This window comes from Lagopus muta, chromosome 4 (assembly GCF_023343835.1).
Source record: "Lagopus muta isolate bLagMut1 chromosome 4, bLagMut1 primary, whole genome shotgun sequence".
Lineage (NCBI taxonomy): Eukaryota > Metazoa > Chordata > Aves > Galliformes > Phasianidae > Lagopus > Lagopus muta.
Window position 1 is genome coordinate 45,411,650 of NC_064436.1, and position 19,800 is coordinate 45,431,449.

General features: G+C 38.9%; 1 protein-coding gene across 10 annotated transcripts in view; it reads left to right on the forward strand.

Moving 5' to 3' along the window:
- The window catches only part of CLOCK (clock circadian regulator), a 59,504-nt gene that overhangs the window by 338 nt on the left and 39,366 nt on the right, over positions 1-19,800 (forward strand). For 3 of the 10 annotated variants that reach the window (XM_048941026.1, XM_048941033.1, XM_048941031.1), the window contains exons 1-2: positions 169-9,001; positions 12,232-12,318. The gene's annotated coding sequence lies outside the window, so the exon portion shown is untranslated. Of the gene's footprint in view, positions 1-166; positions 9,002-12,231; positions 12,319-19,800 lie in introns of those variants that run through there. The other 7 variants (XM_048941024.1, XM_048941025.1, XM_048941029.1 and 4 more) reach the window with 5 other exon arrangements.

Here is a 19,800-nt window from a genome sequence, read left to right on the forward strand (position 1 = left end):
GGGGGGCGCTCGCGGGGCACCCGCTAGGCCCGGTGACCCACTTTGCTCCTGTCACAACTCCCGGGCACGTTTGGAGCGCTGCCCGCCTGGCCCGCCGCCCGGCCCGGCCGCTCCCGGCAGTGCGGCGGGCTGTTACAGGCCTCGTCCGGGCCCGGGGCGCTGCGGGGCGGCGGGCGGCGGCCCCGCGGCAGGTGGCGCGGCCGCGTTCTTCGCGGGAAAGCGGCTCTCGAGCCTTCGGTGCTTTCGGACGTTCCCCGTTAGAAACTCGGTGGCGATGGCCGCAAGTGCGCTCCCGAGTGCTACCGCGCGCGCTGAGGCTGAGTGCCGTTCCTCGCTGCCCTGGCTCCGGGCGCAGTGAGAGCGCCGCGGGTAGGTGCGCAACCCGGCGCCGGGCCGGGCCGCCCTGCTTTCCACGCGTGTCCGCTTAAGGCGGCCGTGGGGTTCCGATTGGTTTCGGTTTCAAATGGCTTGTACCTTGGGCCCGGGACATAAACTCGAAATGTATTTGCGTGAGGAGCAAGGCTTGTAAACTCCCCGGGGGTATTTACACTGACATCTTCGTAAGGGCTGGGCTTTCCTGTAGGCACTGGACGTTGACCTGCGGAGAGGCAGAAGGAAAGCGAGGTGCAGTTGTGTTGGGATGCACAGAGGTGGGAAGAACCCTAGTGACCTATACGATCTGCTAAATGCTGACAGCAGGTGTGCTCTCATGGCACGATTTGACAAGTAGCACTGCAGACTGGAACTGCTGGTCCTCCTGTCCCACTGCCCTCAGCCCCACCAGCACCACACTGCATGGAGCTGCATCCCGCAGAAGGCTGGGAGCGATCCCGGTTAAAATTAACCACTATTATTTTTTTTTTTTTTTTTCTGATGTGGTTATATTTAACCTCGCTCATTGCTCTGGGTGACAGGTGTGTCAGAAGGCAAGAGGATTGTTAGGGCAAATGCACTAGTGAGAGAAGTGCTTGAGAAATACACCATGACTGGGGCAGTCCTGGCAGGGCTGTTTGAGTAGCTGGGTCGCACTTCCATCATATCACACAGGAGTAAAACTGGTTTTATCTATGGATATCTGCAGGTTTGAAATTGGGCAGCATTTGATTGTTTTAGTAGGGAAATTCTACTCAACAGACTGTGTGCTTTGCCAGTCTTGCTACTGATTTTTATGTATGTATCCATTCGGGCTCCTTTGTTGAAAGCACTAAAGACGTTGCTTTCAGATAGATAAAATACTGATTGTTTGGGTTGGGGTTTCTGGTTGAATGCAAGTGCTAGTGCTGTGAAGGGGTGAGAGTTTTGTGAAGAGTTATTTCTTTAAGAAACAGTCCACATGGTCAAAAAAACAAACCTGAAAGCCTCTCAGGTTTGATGCTTGATACTTTAAGATGTTATTCAGGCATGCCTTGTTTTTTAATTCTTCTGCATCATGTTCTTACCTCAAAGAGTTTAACTTACGTAGGTAAAATAAAGGATGTGAGTAAAGCAATGAGTGTTTTTTTTAAATGCTTGAAAGAGCTTAAGTCCCTCCTGTAACTAATTTTACTGTTTTTTATGCTCAACAATATAAAAATGGAGCGGTAATTACTTTAATTTGTAGTGTTGGTTAATTATCTTGTTAGCATAGAATTTCACTGAAGTCATAAATCTTCATAGATTGGCCTGGTTGAGGAAATCGCTGCTTTCAGAAGCTTTGTGCTATTGCTGCTTTTTGGCCCTAGTCAAACTCTGGTTGGAATATTAATAAATTAGCAATAGAAATAACACCCTCTGGGTTCTTTCTACAAAGTGGTTGTATTGGGGTAGGGTTCTTGATTTTTACTACACGCAATAGACTTGTGTTGAAAATAGTTGCGAATCTAAATCAGTGGGTAATTTCATCGTATGGAAACAGCCCCTTTTTAGCTCTGCGCCCTTCCTTCACAGAGGGGGCACTGTGTCCAGAGCTGCACAGAGCTTCAGCCTCACTTAGCAGTTGATGAATACAGGTACAAATATTTGGCTGCCTCCTATTTTCTGTTATGCTGAGAAATTGCTAGCAGCATTGTTATTCTGAATTCAGTAGTACTTTAGAATAGAAGGAGGTGTAAGAAGTGCATCTTTGGTCATGTGGCAGAGCGTGAAGTGAAAGATTCCAGTGCCTCTGTGTAATGCTGGCACAGGGGAACACAGCCATTCCCATCAGGATCTCTCATTCCCTTCTGTGTGGTTCACCTGGGGAAAGCAGCTCAAAATTACAGCTGGGTGCTGTATTAGTTCAGATAATGGGCTTCAGTGGTAGTTTGAAACTGTTAGGTGTTCCCCAGTTTGTTTGTTGCAGGAGTTAAAGATTGAAGCACAAGGAAGAGAGGAAGAACACTCATGGTTAATGCAGCTGCCTGCTGCCCTGAAGGATTGAATTCTCAGCCCCTACAGCTGCCACAAAATGCCTTTGTAATGCAAAGGCCACTTTAATTTTGGCATACCTCATGCCTGAGTGTTTAATTTTATGGCCTTAATGTTCTCTTACCGTAGTGTTAATGTATAATATAAATTCTTAAATATAGCTGCTTTCAGAATATGTAATCGTATATTTAAAGTTTCTGCGCTTTTCAGTTCCCATGTATTTAATACTCAGTAGAACGAGTTTGTTCATGGAGTCTTTTGTCACCTTACTGTTTGCCTACTTTGGACTCTTTCCAGCTGTTACATTTTGTCGTTAAAATCGCTGAATTAGTTTTCTTACTCTGCAGTGATGTTCTGAGGAACAATGCTGACTCTATCATAAAATCAGCTGTAGTAATATTCATATTTTATTCAATATAGATCCATTAGAAGTAGATACACTGTGTAAGATTCAGAACAGCTATTTCGGCAGAATCTTATGAAGCTTAGAAGATACTGTGGGCATTCCCCATCTTCCCAATAAAGATGTATCCAAGTGAAGCTTAAGAGTGGTGACAAATGCTTTGTCCTTGTAGTAGTGTTTAATAATCTCTAAGTGAGTGAGAAAGCTTCAGTTCTAGAGCTAAAACCATTTGACTCGTTGTGACAGCCTGCTACCACAGGACAAATGGTGTTGGAGTTATATCCTTATGTTAAAGCAGAATGAAATGGTTCTTGGAGAAAGATCCGTCTTAAGTGAATTTAAAAATAAATACTGGAATGTAAACACTGTGAGGTTCTGTAGATGTAAAAAGATATTTGCAGGTGTTTCTGAGGAGGTTTTGATGCATGTTATTTTGGTATCTGGCCAGACCCAAAAGGAATAGAGTGGAGTGAAAACTGTGATTTAGATGGGTTCTGAATATCTAGTCCAGCGTGAACTTTTAGCCATGTGTTGGCTGTGTTTTTACAGGTCTCTGTAAAAGTTCTCCAGGCACCTTGAAGCTTTGTTCTCACTCAGATCCTCCATGCTCTTGTCAAAACGGAGCATCTTGGCACCTCTGCCTGTTTAGTATTCATAAATTAGGCAATCTGTAAATTAGGCATTCACTTGTCCGAAGGCATGTTCAAACCGCACCTGAGTCACACCTATGGGATTGGACTCGGGCCAACCTGGTGACTCTCCCTTTGGTTCAGAAGCACAAAGGAGGGACAAGGTAGAGGGGTTGTTTGGTTGTTTTTGTTTTTTTTTTTTTTTTTTTATGTCTCTTTCCAAAAAAACCCAAAACTCAGATGCTCCCAGCAACAACGAAAAACCCAAGCACAAAAAATCCACTTTTCACTGCTTAGTAGGTGATTAAACTGGGCAAAAGAAAAACACTACAGTGCTTGTTTTCTTGGAGCTGGAGATGAAGGAGATGGGCAACTGTGTTCTGGCCTCTTCCAAGAGCTCTTCAGTTTTTTCTTCTGTATAAAACTTTAAATGTCATTAGGGAATGGAAGCTAGAACTCTTCTCTGTCATGTGGGGACCCAGAGAGTCTGCATGCTGCCCTGCAAGCTTTTTATTTCTCAGTTTTTCTTACTCGCTCTGAGGTCTGATGCTGGAAAGAGAGGTCAGGAGTTGATCCAGCTTCCAGCAGAGCACGGAACCTGCAGAGATGCTGTGGTCTGGACCTCTCTGGAGAGTAGCTGTGATTTCTCTGTTCTGGCTTACTGTGTTGTAACTGTGCTGCTGGACAAAAATGAGAATGCTTATTTTCCCTCTCTCTGGTGTGTCTTGATGGGAAAAGCTTAGCTATGTACATCAGGATTGTGAATACTAACCTTACCAGTGTTCCAGTCCTTCAGAAACAGGTGATGTTGAAGGCTTAGTTTTGTATTTACTAGTTACTTTTAATGTCTGTGTATCTTCTAACTTTTTTAGAAGTATTGCTGAGCAATGCAGCTTTCCTTGGCTTTGGTACTTATTTTTTCTACAACTACTTGAAAGGAGGTTGTAGTGAGATGGGGGTCAGCCTCTTCTGTCAGGTAACAGTGACAGGATGAGAGGTAACAGCTTTAAGTTGTGCCAGGGGGAGCGTTCAGGTTGGTTGTTAGAACTGAATTACTAACATCTTGCGGTAGTTGTGGAGCTATTGGACACGTAGAAGAGGAATGCCTGAGAGTGGGCTTATCATCCAGCACAGCATCTAACTTTCAGATGCTTAATGCTTAACCCTGGCAGTGTTCAAGAGGCGTCTGGATGATGTGCTGCGTGATATGGTTTAGTGCTAGTGGTGGCAATGGTGATGAGGAGACGGTTGGACTAGATGATCTTATAGGTTCTTTTCCAACCTTGTGATTCTATGATTCTATGAATAGTGGGGTACAGTGTTGTTTACAATGTAATGCTAACATTGTAGATCAAATCTAAAAGTTTTTAACATGCAGCTCTCTAAGTATGTGAGAATATCTCAGGTCGCTGATCCCATAAGCATCCCATTAACTGCTGACTTGACAGTTATTCCTAAAGTTCCAGCACTGCCTTATAAGCACCATCAGAAAGAGTGTTTGTGAACGTATTAGGAAAAGCCTTGTAACAAGTGGCCCTTGGAAGAAAGAGGAATGATAATGTGTGCATTTCTTAATGTGCATTAACAAAAATCTGAGAAGAAGCACACAATTTTACATATTAAATGATTAGTTTGGAGAATATTTGAGTATGAGATAGTAAGATGCATAATAAGGAAGAAAAAACACTTTAAAATAAATTGCATTAATAGAGCTAACTTCATGTTTCTAATTCTAAGAATTCCGCTGCTGCTGCTGCGGTAAATAAAACATAAGTTATCATTTTTACACTTTGTGAAGTCCATCCAGGATGATAAAAGCTATTATTGGTGTAGTAAATATTAGTTGCTGGCATTTAAGAGTATTTGACAATTCTGGTGGCTGTTTCACTGCATGTTTAATGCAGTATTAGAGACTGGTATTGGTCTTTCGAGTAGTGGATGTTACTCACGAGCACGCTGACAAAGCTGTCCTGGAAGAATAATGTTCCAGCAGCTTGGTGGCTGCTCGCAGCAAGGTGGTTGTGAATTCTGAGAGGGTAAGCTCATGCTGATGTGAGCAGGTGGGAGATGGGGAGTTCTTCCAATGGAACTTGTCAGAGAAATACCAGAGGCTTCAGCTGGCTTGGTTATCCTTGATCATCCAAAAGCTGCAGGCTGTGTTAGGGGGAAAAATGGTGGTGTGTGGAGGGACTTTTCCAGCCCCTAGTCCACGAGGGGTGTGTTTTATATTTGAAACATAGGTCTGAAGATGTGAGAAATCAGGAAACATTTCACCAAAATCTGCTTGGCTCAGGAAACAAGCAACAAGGGAGGTGGCTTTTTGTTTTTCTTTTAAGCCCGGTTTCCTACGGAAAGTGATTGATGCTGTTTATCCCGTTCTTTCCTTAGATATTTGCCAATAGCTTTTGAAGTCACAGACCAGTTGCAACCATGATTGCAGGAAGGACAGAGATCTCAGACTGTCGCATTCCTACAGTTTTGGGGAAGAGAAACAGACTGGGTGGAGAGAAACCTGTCAGTGCCCTTTCTTGAGAGAGAGAGAGACCACGTTGCAAGTTTGGCACTGATTTGCTTTTTGGCATGTGCAGGAGGTCATTGGGTGTAGGCTGGCTTGTTACTGCAGGACAGGGGAGTGCTGATGGAAGGTAAAACTATAGGAACTGTGCTTTACTGTCCGTTAATGAGTATTTTGATTATTAACTGAGGAATTACTGTTCTGATCAGAATTAGTTTGCTTACTTTTAATTCCTGGACAATTTTCTGCTCAGTAATGCCAGATACTCTTTTCAAGCCTCTGTGACAGATGTAATGTTTATAAATCTTGTAAGATGAAGAAACTTCAATTATTACAATATGTCAGTTACAAAGTAGCATAATAGATGTAAAATAGTTATGTGGCTTTGACTTGTGCTTATTTTAAAGTAGTTTTCATAGTAACAAGTATTCTGAAGGAAACCAGCTTTTTCTCTGTGCGTAGAAAAGCAAGTAGAAGCATGAATCAGGGCTTCCAAGAGCTGTCAGAGTAGGAATGCATGTTTTCCCCCTATTCACACACTTTCCTCACTGTCAATTTTAATGAGGTAATATGATTTAATAAAGCTTTTCTTGCCATTCTCAGCAGCAGCAACATTCATTATATGTAATCAAGCTGCTGTTAGTGAGTGTGTGGCTGAGGGTGAAAGTAGAGTGTGGAACTTGTGTGCTGCTTTCAATGGTAGCTTGTTATCATCTCAGTAACCTTGCTTAAAATATGTTTCCTTATCTAGCTGTAGCAAATGCAGATTTTCAGGTGAAAATATTTTTGTTGTTTTGAAGTTTTTTTTTCCAGATTGTATATTTTTTTTGCCAGCCTAGCAGCGTTAAACATTTTGTGCTGCGCTAAAGGTTTGCATGATGTTTCCCAGATAAAGACACAGTTCCAGCCTTGAAGAGCTTGTGATCTAAATGTCAGTGATAAAGAAAATGAGGAGAGTGGTTTCAGAAAAGGGGACAAGGATTCAAATGGCTGGAAGTCATAGCACGCAACTTAAACAAGTTGTAATTTCTAAGAACAGCGTAAGGTACCAGCACAGAAAAGGGTGAGAATATAGAGGCAGAAGATAGCATAAAGCAAATCCAAATAGTATAAAGATCTGAAGGAATAGAGGGAAAATATGTTACTGAGCAGGATTTGGAAAATGTAACATCAGAAGAGTAGGCAGAATCAAGATGAAGAGGAATGGGGATGTGGTAGGAAACGGAGACAGGAAAAACATAGAAGAAACTTCTAAATTATGGCTTTTATGAAAAGAAAAAAAAAGGAAGGAGACAGGAAAAGGGTTGGGGAATGTGCTGGTTTGATCGGTTTGGCAGGAAAGCTGGGACACACATCCTAGTGCTAAGACTTTCCCTTACCCCCTGCCCTACCCTGACATTTAGCTGTCGATTTCAGTTGCTTTTAAAGGGGGTGGTGGAACAACAGCAGTGGGCCTGAAAACTCAGGCATGTGTGTTCTCCTGACGCTGTCTCCCATTCCATGCAGGTTTTGTGTGAGCTGGTGGATTTCTGTATGAGTTTCAGCACCACTGAGGTGGGGTTGTAGAAGCAGCTGGCATCAGAGGTGGTTTGGGCAATGCTGCTTAATATAAGTCAAAAAGGATCCGAAATGTTTTTTGCTACGTTATCTGAAATTACTTTTTCAAATGATCTTAGTTAAACTGGTACTACCTTTAAATGGAAAGTTAAATGCATGATTGGTTTACATTGAGTTGTTTGAATCTTGTTTGCTTTGCTGATACAGGAATGCAAAGTAATCTCATACATTTGTATGGAATGTTTTTAAAATGTCACCTAGACACTTTTCCAGCCTTATAAAAAAAACAGAAAACATAGTTGGTCCTTTCTTGTCTATATGTTATACTGGGATTTGATTCAGTAGATTGATTTCTAATATTAGATTGTTCTCCTGAAAAGTAGATAAATGGATGATAATCTGCCTTTCTTCTTCTCACATTAGACTTTTCGAGTGAAATATATTTTTGAAATAGCCTTGTTCAGTCCCTGGCATTCTTTGTCTCTATTGTGACGTCTTCCAGCTGTGTTGTATGTATCTGGGGACAAGATGGGGAGGAATAGGGATTTTGAAGTTCTTTTTTTAGGTATCTTACGTCAAAAGAAATTTGTTTTCCTTGCGTATGTTGGAAATAGATGTATGGATGCCTTAACAGATATAGTTTGCCTCATGTAAGTGTTCACTGCAAGATATCAGCAGTGATAACTAGCAGTGGTTTTCCATGCAGAATTGTCAGCAGTTCCATATATACAAAACTCTTCCCTATTTGTAGGAGTACTGCACTGATACTTGTAGGAAACAGAGTTGTTTTTGTGAAGGGAGTAGTGTTTGCTTCCGTAAATATTTGGGGTATGGCTAGTTTCTACTCAGCAGAACTCACTGAAGTTTATGTTCCTCCTTAGTGAGGGGAAGATGGCTTTTGTTCTTTCTTGTGCTGTCATATGCTGTGTTCCTTAGGAGTTCTGACGTGGATGCCTGCTGTCTGAACCATAATACAAAGTTAAGATTGTATCCGTGTACTTCTTTCCTAGAAATGTGGCTGATGTGTTACTGATGCTATGGAAGAAGGGCGTAACTTGCTGCAAAGCAATTGTAACATTTAGTAGGCACTGTTAGAACTGTAACTGTGGTGCTACCCTTAGGCCTTTGTGTTAGGCTGCAGGTTGGGATTTCAGAGTGGAGGAAGTTCAGACTTCTGAGCTAAGTATAGGGAGGAATGTACATCTGAAGTTCTCCACCCTCACGTGTATTCCAGTTGTGTGGAGTGAAGAGCTGGAGTGTGAAGTTGTGAACACTTTAGGGCTAGAACTAAAGTGACCGTAATGGTAGCAGAGGAAATAGGGCAGCAATCAAGGGCTCATCCACGAGTTGTTTCAACTAGATTCATTTTCATAGAGCTGTTGTTTTTTTTGTTTTGTTTTATTTTTTCAGAACACTGTGCCAAAAAAGACTTTTGCTCAGATGACATCATACTTGGACTACTAAAGCTATCCACCCACTCTTCAAGGCATAATGGATTTCTAGGTAATTTAAGTAAGTATGTAGATTTTATTGCTGCTAAAACAGTACTGCTTTAAACAGAAGTGTCTTTTTTTTCAACCTCAGCAAGGTAGACATTCCCCTTCAATTTGAGATTGAAATTAATGTTGTGTGGGTGCTGGAATAGACTTCAAATAAGCTTTTAATAAGCTTCCATCCTGTAGACAGGAGCACAGAATAAAACAGTTGTGCCTGAGAAACCAGAAGGAAAAGAAGCAACCCATGATAGCACTGTCCTTAGCAATGACATATGCTAATGTGGCCCTGCTGTTTTAGGAGCCTGAATTAGTGTCTCTCCCAGGGATGTGTTGCAGCGAATGAGCGTATGTATTGCTGTGCTCACAGCTTGTTGGGGTCTTCTTTCACAGATGCTCTTGTTAAAGTGGTAATGATACTCCATTAATGTACAACTGCATACAAAGCAAACAAATGCATCTTAATAGGTTCCAATTAGCAGTCCCTCTGTTCACTTGTCATCATCTTTCTGAAAGGGTTGCATCTCCCCACTGCTTTGATTTGATACTCTGCTATCCAGCTGAAGACGGGCCAGGAGGAGCAGATTTCCATCTTTGCAGGATTCATTCGTGTCTTGTCATGCAGTCTGTTTACTGATTGTATATCCATGGTCACGCAAAGAGGAGTACACGAGACTGGGAAGATAGCTTGAGGAGCCTTTTGTGAGCAGCTTATATTACTGTTAAACTTTTAAGGTGACTCTGTCAGTAAAATAAACAAAAAAAAGCCCTCCAAGCAATGTGGATATACTTAGATACAGCAGACTTTGTGCCAATCTTTCTCAAACTAGGTCGTTTTGTCTCACTGACAGAAAACCTTTCTGTATTCCTGATATTTTATCATGCATTGGAAATGGTTGGTGTCCTTATAGTTAATGATGCTGTAGGCTTTCTGTTTGAAGACCTCTAATTTAACAGGATTCAATGAGCAGAAGTTCTTTTTATTGTTCAAACTTGGCCAAAAGTTGCTTCAGTTCAAGCCTTACCAAAGATCAACTTGCCTCTGAGAATGAGATGGAAGGAGAGGGCAATACTGTTTTCGTGATTTGAGTTGCAGTGTTGATCTTAGAAATGGAAAGATATAAGACCTGTGTATGTTAGAGCAAGCACTCAGGTGCTTAGGAGACAAGTAGAATTTCAGGAGAAAGCTAGAAGAGTTATGTTGCAGTATTGGGCTACTTGCTTTGTGCCGTCCTACATAGGCAGCAATGATAGATTTCTGAAAAAACCGTTTCTACCAGCTCATTGATTTGCCTACAGCTGTTTCATCTGTCCAAATCAGATGAGGTAGGTCCTTTTATTTATAACCAGATGGAGCAAGTGAGCATACTCTAGCTGGTTTGTGATAGGTAAACAGACCTCAGCTGCTCTGCTCCTTTGTAATGTCAGGTACCAGCACTGAGTAAGGAGACTTTCTTCTGTGCTCTCAGTGCTTTTCCTTAGCACACCCCCAATATTGTGTTCATTCTGTTTGTGCAACGCACCTTCAGTAGGATATTTCCATAATTATTGAGCTTTTTTTGGTTCAAATTTTTTTTATTATGATTATCTGTTGCTGCTTTTGTGTTCAGAAAGTTTCATAATAAAATGGACTGTTTGCAATAATGTGTGCTGTACAAGGTTATAAAGTTACAACAGAAGATTTTTTGAGCATCCTGATTTCTTATACATGGTGTAAATCATAGATGTTGCTTTTTTCAAAATGACCTTTTCAGACTGTGAAAATTATCAAGAATTTGTGTTTTCCAGGGCACACTTCAGCTTTATTTACCATTTTTCTCTCCATGGGCTGTTTTCCTTTGCATTTACAAAAATGAAAGGACAAATAAAAATGTTACTTTCTCATAGCCTTTCTTTTTTTTTTTTTTTAAAGTGCTGAAAATCTTCAGTTCAAAACTGTCCTTAAGCAACAGAACGTTTTGTATTTACTCTATAAACATTAGTTACAAATATATTTTTATATATTTACTTTATAAAATAAAAAACAGAATATTCATAAATGTTGTCTTAATGTTTTCCACACAAGCAAATGGCTAAGTAGAGATGAAAATATTTTTAATGCTGATTTGTAGAAATAGGAAGAGAACAGAGATTTGAAAGTTGTTATTCTCCTTGAGGTGTGTGCATATATAAATGCATGCAGTTCAGCCTCTGCTTTTCTGGAAATGTGCCTGTGTCACCACTTGTGGAAAAACCCCTTTACACAGGAGAAAAATCAAACCACTATCATTTAGATTTGTTCTTACTTGCTTACTTCCATAGCGTAAGAAGGAATGGTGGTGCATTTGGAGCCCATCCATAGGAGATGGGAAATGTAACATTGTAGGACAGGTAGCTTCTCTTTGTCGTAGTTTTTGGGGCTGCTCTATCTATCACAGTGATGAAAAATCTCATTGTATTTAGTAGGTTCTAGAGAGGTAATGATCTGCAAATGGTTTCTTGGTACCCGAGAGATTTAAAGAGAAAGAGATTGCTTCTGAGCCAGTTCGGAGTTTATCCCAGGTTTTATCTTTGGATCAGAGGAGTTGACTGAAATTAAATAAAGAAGTGAAGTTGCTGACCAAAGCAAAGCTATGCCCTGGGCAGGCAGTAAGGAGGGAGAGGAGCCGTGTAGGATAAAGCACTGCTCTTTGTCAAATTATTCCAACTGTGAAACAGAGTAATGCAGATTTGCAAGACAGGCAGGAGGCTGTAGTTCCACTTTGTTTTGCTGGAGACAGACCGTGTAGCATGGAGGACTGTCTTAAAGCTTCCCCTCCCACCTTTTGCTTGTTACAGGTTGGTGCTGAACTTTTTTTTCAAGATTTTGGACTTTGTGTTGAACCAGACCAAAAGTTTCTGGTGTTGATGAGTTACAGGAAGAAGGAATTTGTGTTCCATATAGGAATAAATGGGATGACTTCTTACTGCTTCAATTTTTATGGATTTAGGATGTAGTGTTCATATTTCACAGATGCTTAATGATGCTTACAATCATTCAACTGAATTTTTATTATAGTTGCTGAAAATGATTATTACCTTATTACTCTGTTATTTTTTGCTTTGAAGCCCAGGCCCACACAGAATAAATCTTCTAAAATACACATAATACCTCAGCTCTTAAAATTTCAACTTAAGAGAAGGTTTGTATGTATTTAGGTTTTTTTTTCCTTAAAAGATAATTTTTTTAGGCATTGTTTGAGCATTGTTTTCTTTTCATCTCAATTTCAGCAAATGCAGTGTGAAGCCCATTCCTTCATTTGCAAAAACCTCTGGAAAGTTATTTGGATGATATATATTGAATGTTGGTGAAATTAGGTGAGTCTTAATAATTCTAAGCAACAGGATGAGTTAATCATGTGAAACCAAATCCTATTTATAACTTACAGTTCTAAGATACAATCTGGCATTTAACTTAAAATCTGGAAGATTAAATTATTAGATAAGCAAATGACATAGCTCAGAAAAAGAAAGTTAAATGTTATGCAGTGTATTCCTGGATTTTCCCTTTGCTCATGTACAAATATATTTGTAATGCAGTTCTTTTATAACGTAAGTTTCTTGATTCATTTCCATTGGCATATCTGCCACAGTGTTCCTGTGGCTGCTCTCTGGGATGATTGAGGTCAGGCATTTCAATATTGGCATAAACAAATATTGCTATATCATTAAATCGTTTTCTTTCTAAATTCCCACAGTCATTACTGCTCGATGTTGAGATGAGTTTGAATGACAGAAGCAAGCACATGTTCATCTTCAGCTCTTTTAAATTTAGTTTGTTTAGTAGGTTTAGTTTGAATTTTGGTAGTAGTGCTTACAGACGTGTTTTAGTCTCAGCCGTGTGAATTGCAAAGTGAGAAAAATACTGCAAGGTTTATCTGAAAGTTCATAGATGCCAACAACTTCAGTTTTCACTTGCTGCATTTAGTAGCACAGGTAATAAGAGGAAATAAATTACTGAGACACAAAATCTGAAAGATACGTGCCAGTAGGTTGGCACATACTGTTTTCTGTTTAGTTTTGCTTTTAACACGGTGAGCAGTTAAGAGCAAAAGCTTCAGTTCTTGTTGAATCAGTGCCTGTTCTGTTTTGTGAGATGATGCCTGTTTTTTGGAAAGGAAGAATACAATTGAAGTATATGTATTACCATTTTAATTTGTGTCATTAATACGGTTTTGGACAGATCTCTCAACTAATTCCTCTTAGTACCTACTGGTTCACTGTGATTGAATTACATTCCCTTCTGAGAAAACCAACTTCTAAGTTCTGCTGCAGGTGTGAGGTGTTCTTCTGTCTCTGCTGGGAACATACAGGCCTGAATCAGTTATTAAATTCTTGGAAAACTTTGAGTGGCCTGTGTAATGGTAATGTTTGCTTCTGGAGGCTAAATGAAGTCTAACCCAAAATAAACCTGCTTGAGCAGTGTCTGCACGCGCTGCTTTTGTCTACTGATCCTTCTCGACTGCTTCCATTTTACTTGCTAGTGGTGACATGGACAAAATTGTTAGCTTTGATTAATAGTGGGAAGCTGAGGTTTTCTTTGCAGCAGCTTCTTTTTATACAAACTGTCAAGGAAATAGGGAAAAAAAAACTTGCCAATGACAGTAAATCAAATGACCTATATCACAGCTGTCTTTTGTAATTGATTGTTCTTTAATCTGTTTTCCTTCCTTATTTATATTCTTAAATTGTGAAAAATAGGAGTCATGATATTTTTTTATAATTTCATGTGCAATACTGAAATTTGTGCACTTCCTACTCCAGATTTTTCCTTGAATTTTTAATCACTGTTGATTTAAAAATAAAACAAAAAGGCACAGAAGCCCAGAATTCTGTTGCAGCCATTGAGTCTGAGCGAGGGGGGAAAAAAAAGAAAAAAGAAAAAAAAGAGGTGGTCTTCACAAATGTTTGCAGTTTGTTGGTTTTTTTATGCATTGATATCAAGAATTAGTATTGATTTTTTTTTTTTTCCTGTATTCCTCAGTTTGAGGTTAAAGATGGCAGTTGTTAATGCTTTGAAAATTTAAGTAATATTTGGTTGCCAGTGTTAAATCACTTCATCTTGAACTAACAGTTGTGAGTTCTCCCCATCTGTTCCTGTATGGCTTTAATTCTCCTGAGTCCCAGGAACTTGTGAACACTTGCTGCTAGGGTGATATCCTGCCTGCCTAAGCCAATGATTAGGAATAAACTCAGTTATATTTTCTGTTTATCAGATTTTTCCACGTTTCAGCTCTTGATTCATTTTTTTTCCCCAGAATTACCAGATTGCCATTGAGAGCATCAGTTCTTTAATGTGCTCATTAAACAAATCTAAAGTTGTAGCACCACAGATATCAACACCATTTTGGAAAACTTCAGGTTGTTATTTTTGGGGTGTTTTTTTTTTTTTGTTTTTTGTACTAAATGTGGTGTGGGTTTTTGTTGATTTTTTTCTTTTTTTTTTTCCAAACCAAGTTATTTGCAGAGTAATTTAAATTGGTTATATCCACAACATTATTGCGTATTATAACTAGCATGAAAATGTTAGATGTCATATTTTGTTCTCCCAGGCATAAAGCATCTCTCTGTTCAAACTGTATAACCCTTTCTAAAAAATCTTTATATACGTGTTTCAGAGACTTCAGCTAGCAAAAAAACCCAAGAATTAAGTCAGAATCAAAATTTAATACTCTGGTGCTTCATCCAGCAGCCTTATTGAGGAGGCCTTATTGAGGCAAGAACAAGCCTTTAAAATGAAGACAAATGTTGAGAGTCAGAACTTCAAAATTGTAAGCCAGCAAGTTATAATGAGCCTTCATTATTTTAAGTAACCTTGTCTTTGGAATATTACTCTCTTCTGTATTTCATTTCCACTCTGTTAGTAAATTAGTTCATGCATTAGGCATAACAAAACTGTTTCAAGCCTCCACGTATGCTTAAGTAAAGTATGGCTGTATTCATTAGCCTTTTAGCATGTGGCCTCAACATCTGATTTATATTAGTTCCAGTGTTTCTTATGAATGCTGATAACTATTGGTATCCTGTTCCTTGATACCAGTGTTCAATAGGAGCCTAGCAAGATCCTAGGAATCTCTAAGGCTTTTATAAATACTTTCTTCATGTTACTTCTCAGGTCTTCAATACTCAGTCTGACTCAGATTCTGTTAAAAAGTGGAGAAAGAGCCTAAATGGAATGTTGTACCTCATTTGCTACGATTTCAGCTATTAGCTGTAGGACACATCTAGTGCAACTTGATTTTTAACTAGATCCTCCTTGCTATTTGAGATGGCAGTCTTTTAAGCATTGCTAATTTTAGTATCCTCAGGAATGACCTGGAAGGAAAGGTTGTAAGTGTTTGTGAGTAAATCACAGTGATGCTAATTTGGGAGCTGTTGAGAACTTGAGAGAGCAGAGAAGACTTTGAGGGGGCAAGAAGTAAGCAAGCTGAATTGGGTTTAGGTAAATAGAAGTAGTTCACCTTATTGTTCTGTAAAATAAAAGCTGGAAAAGTTGCAAAAGAAAAAAAGCTGATGGAAGCCTAAAAAGGGCTTAGAGAATCATGCTGATATAGTGTGTGTGGTACCAAATAGCTGATATCATTTCATGTTGAATATTATAGGCAGTGCAAAAGAGTAATGATTCTAATGTAAATAACTTGGAGCACTCATACAAAGCTTTTAAAAGCATATAGAGAAGTACCAGGATAGAATCTGAATTTCTGAAAATACAAAAGGAGTTTAATTTGAAAAATTACTTTTTTCCCCAAACCGTTTTGAAAGTTCTTATCTGAGCAGCAAATTTTAAAAACACTAGCCTTAAAAAAATCTATGGTTGTATTATATTTTATGACTTTCAGTAAGTATTAACGATTTTAAAAATATTTTTGAAAGTGCTTGCAGAGTGGAAAATGGTTGCGTCTAGTTCTGCTGCAGGTGCTGAATTACTCTGCAAGCTCCAGAAAATGGTCATTAAAAAAATACCTGATGTTTGAAGAGGAATTCTGTCGTCATAATCTATCAAACTAATTTGCAATTAAGTAGACCAGACTCAAGGCTTTGGTTGTAATTGTAGTTAATGGGAACAAGGAATTTGTTGGTGTGCTTTGGTGACCCCCTGAAGGTGAGAGAGTGGAATTTTTGAACTCCACATACTGAACACAAGTTCTGAAGGTTTCTGTTTATGTCAGTAGTCATAGAGCCATAAAGAAGGAGTGCATGCTGCTGCTACTCAGAAGCATGAAGAAAGAAGTTGAACAAACATGACATTTGCATAAACTGATAGGATATCAGAAGATAAATGGCTAAAGACAGTTGTTTAGAAGTTGCAGTGCTTCTTCAAATTACAGTGGTATTCCTTTCAATAGCATTAATTGAACATTCAGAAATTCAGTTGTGCTCATTACTCTAATATTTGAATATTTAAGCAGAGACTTATTACCATGTATGTAAGGAATGATTACAGTAAAATTACGTTACATTTAGAGTTTATACACTGTTTCTGTACTGTGTTTCTGCATGCTTTGTGCAGAATAAAATACACCATTTTTCCTGCCTGAGCATGCCATGCTACTTGCTGAGTGTTGTGATGTTCCATTTCCTTTTGGTCCTTGTTTATAGCATTTGAAGTGGCTAAAGGATACCTTAAACTTTATCCCCAGTGTGGTTACAGATTGTTCTGCAGGGGTTTCTAGGAAATATCTTTTGTCTTGGATTTGTCCATTTTTTTTATCTAAGACAACAGTTAAGATATTTCATCTGAGCAGCGATTGTAAAGCTTTTTAATTTATTTTGCCTTTTTATTTTCCCCTATCCAGTTAAGGTATTTCTTGCTATTGTAATGAAGCATGTGTCCTGTGTCTCAGGTTTTGCAATCACTGTAATTCCAGTTGAGCCTGGATCGTTGTGCTGACAGTTCTGACAAATGACAAACTCTAATGTTTTGTGTAATGAGATGAAGGAGAGCACAACAATGCAGGTGTTCAGAATTCTGTGACTGTAGTCTTGAGACTCTGTTCGATGTGTAAACTTGCTCTTTCAGTAACAGGTAGTTGTACTGTGCAGAGGAAACACTGAAGGACTTAATGGCAGACGCCAGAGTTATAGAAAAGTCCTTGCTAAATGTTGTTAATCTTATGAATATAGCAGGAGCTGTGTGCTAATACAGATGTGGGGGAAGAGAGGGAGCTGCAGGCAGGAGAAGCTCCTAGTTTGGTATTTTTGACTTGGACTTTACTTGAGTATTTGAACAGAAAGTGTTCCTTCTCTTTTTTTTTATGGTGACATGAACACGAAGTTTTAGTTCCTCTTTCTTTTCCAAGACAGTTTCCAATGAAGTGTTCTGCCACTCCACAGGCAGTCGGTCTGCTCTTCCCAAATGCTTTACAGGATAATTTAGTTGTGCATGAGTCATGTGTGCTGAGAAATCTAAGCATCAGAAGCAGTTGCACAGCTGCACAGATTGAGGATTGTGCAATCAAATTAGGGAAAAAAAAAAAAGGCCCATCACTAAATATTTTTGAAGTGTTGTATTTATCCTTGCATTTCTGAATGAGATGAATAATTAAGGTTCAGATTAAATATTAGCTTTCTACAGCACCTGTCATTTATTTTTGAGTTGCTGTTTTCAACTATCCTTGTTTGTTTTTTATGTTTATCCAGTTGGTACTCTTGCACGACTTTAAGAGTTGTGGTCTTAGTATAAGTCACTCTTTCACTTAAATTTCTGTAGCTACAGGTGAATAGAGTACATAAGTATAATATAAAGTATAGATATGTATGTGCTTTGCATTGTATGTGAGTTTCCTATTGAAAAAGCTGAGTTCTGGAATTCTTTCTATATCAAGAAACTAAGCTCTGCATTATTCTGAAATAGTGCATGTATACAAACCTCATTTTGAAATTTAATTTGTTTCATGTTGTCACATGCTATACTGCAATTCATGAGGGAGTGCAAATGTTTGTTTCATCTAAAATATGGAGCAGACTTCTCAAATAGGAACTACAACACTGTCTTTTCTGAGCAGAAACTGAAATCTCATTCCTTCTAATTTTATTCTCCGGTTGTAATTTAACACATGGTGTAGATCATCATGAGCTGGCATTGTTGCCAGAATATGTCTAACCTGGTGATTGACTGCTTCCCCTTCCCCGGTGCCAACATCAGGCACGCTGTATGGTGAAGCGAATGTGGGTGATTTACCTGAATGAAACAATGTTTGGGTTGCCCTTAGGCTGGTCTGGCTTCAGGCTGTGTTGACTGTGTGATCACAGTTACTAATGCTAGCAGTAGAGAGGGAATTTAATACGGTTGTAGAAATGAGTGGCAAAAATAATAATTTGTAAAATGCTAACATTATCTTGGAAATGTTCAGCTTTACAAAGGAATTTGGTAAAAGTGATTAGAAATAGATACTTTCTCTGTGAAGTCACTTGTATCTGTAGCCATGTCCTTATCTTCAGAGACTATGCATACCCTGTTCCTCTATCCTATGTGTGGTAATTTTCATGTATGCACTGATCTGAAGGAGTACTGAGTCTGTCTCTCCTTATTCTAGATGAGTGCCCTATGCAGGAATAAGTCTTTTGTCTCCTATAAAAACAAACAAGCCAGCAACAACAAAATCCTTAGACTTTCACAGCATAAGTTCTTAGAGGCCTTCTTGGCCATCTTTTTGACTGCAGTGATCTCTAAAGAGTTTTAGAATGCAGTAGTGGTAACAGAGCAAGAAATTTTGAACAAAGGTTTTTATTTGGCTGGTTTTTTTTTTTATTATTATTAGTTGGTCTGATTCTTCACATACAAACTATGGGAATTCTTTTAGATTATTTGAAGTATTAAATATTCTTTGGATTAAATTTCTTGATCTGGGATAGAATTTTGTAAAGGTTCATTTGCATGCATTTCATTAACTGCTTTAAACTACCTCTTCCATACTTACAGTACACGCATGCATTGCTACTAAAAGTCTGGCAGGTAATGTGCTCACTTGACATGATTAATTGTAGTGCACTGGCAAATGCTTTGTTTTTTGTTGCAGTAATAATAACTGTAAGGTCTCGTTTTTTGCATTTAAACATGGGTTTCTATCAAAACAGAGCAGAATTGTTTTATGGAATGGAAGAAGAACCTCATCTACCCTACCTTGTTTTGAATGTGTAGTAATTACATCTGTTGAATTTGATAGTGGATGATTTCCAGGACAGTTTTTACTTGCTGTATCTAAACATTCTTCCCTGTTGTTTTTTGGGACAGAGAAAGAAGAATGCTTAACTTGTTGACTTATTTCTCAGTGTAGTAATAGTGTTTTAATAAGTTTTGTCATTGCTTTTTTATTAATCTTGAGAAATAAAGTGAAAAGAACATTTTTGTTTGTCTGATAACTTTATTCTGTAGAAAATAATTATCTTGTGCTAAACAGATAATTTTCTGCAGTAGGAATTTCAGTATTTGAGCACATTCATGGCACTGTTACGTCTTCGAGCTTCTGGAAAAAACACCTGACCTGTCAATTGCATGCATTCTCCTTTGTTTATAAGAGAATAAAGGACTGAAGGTGGGATTTTCTTCTCTGTAAAGTAGACCAAGTTTAGATCCCTCTTGTGAGAACAGCAGAATGTCAGGATTTTGCACAGTTTGCTGTACTTTCTGCTCAGCTAACTTCAGTTTCGAATCTGTTACTGAGCTGACTGTGTAAGCTATTTCTGCCCCAAGTCTCATTAAAGTAGAGATTTTCAGGGACATGAGGGTTTCTAGTGTTGAATTGTAGCATTAACGAGTTAGCTTGTCTTGATTAAAATTCATGCAGTGAAGTGCTGTTT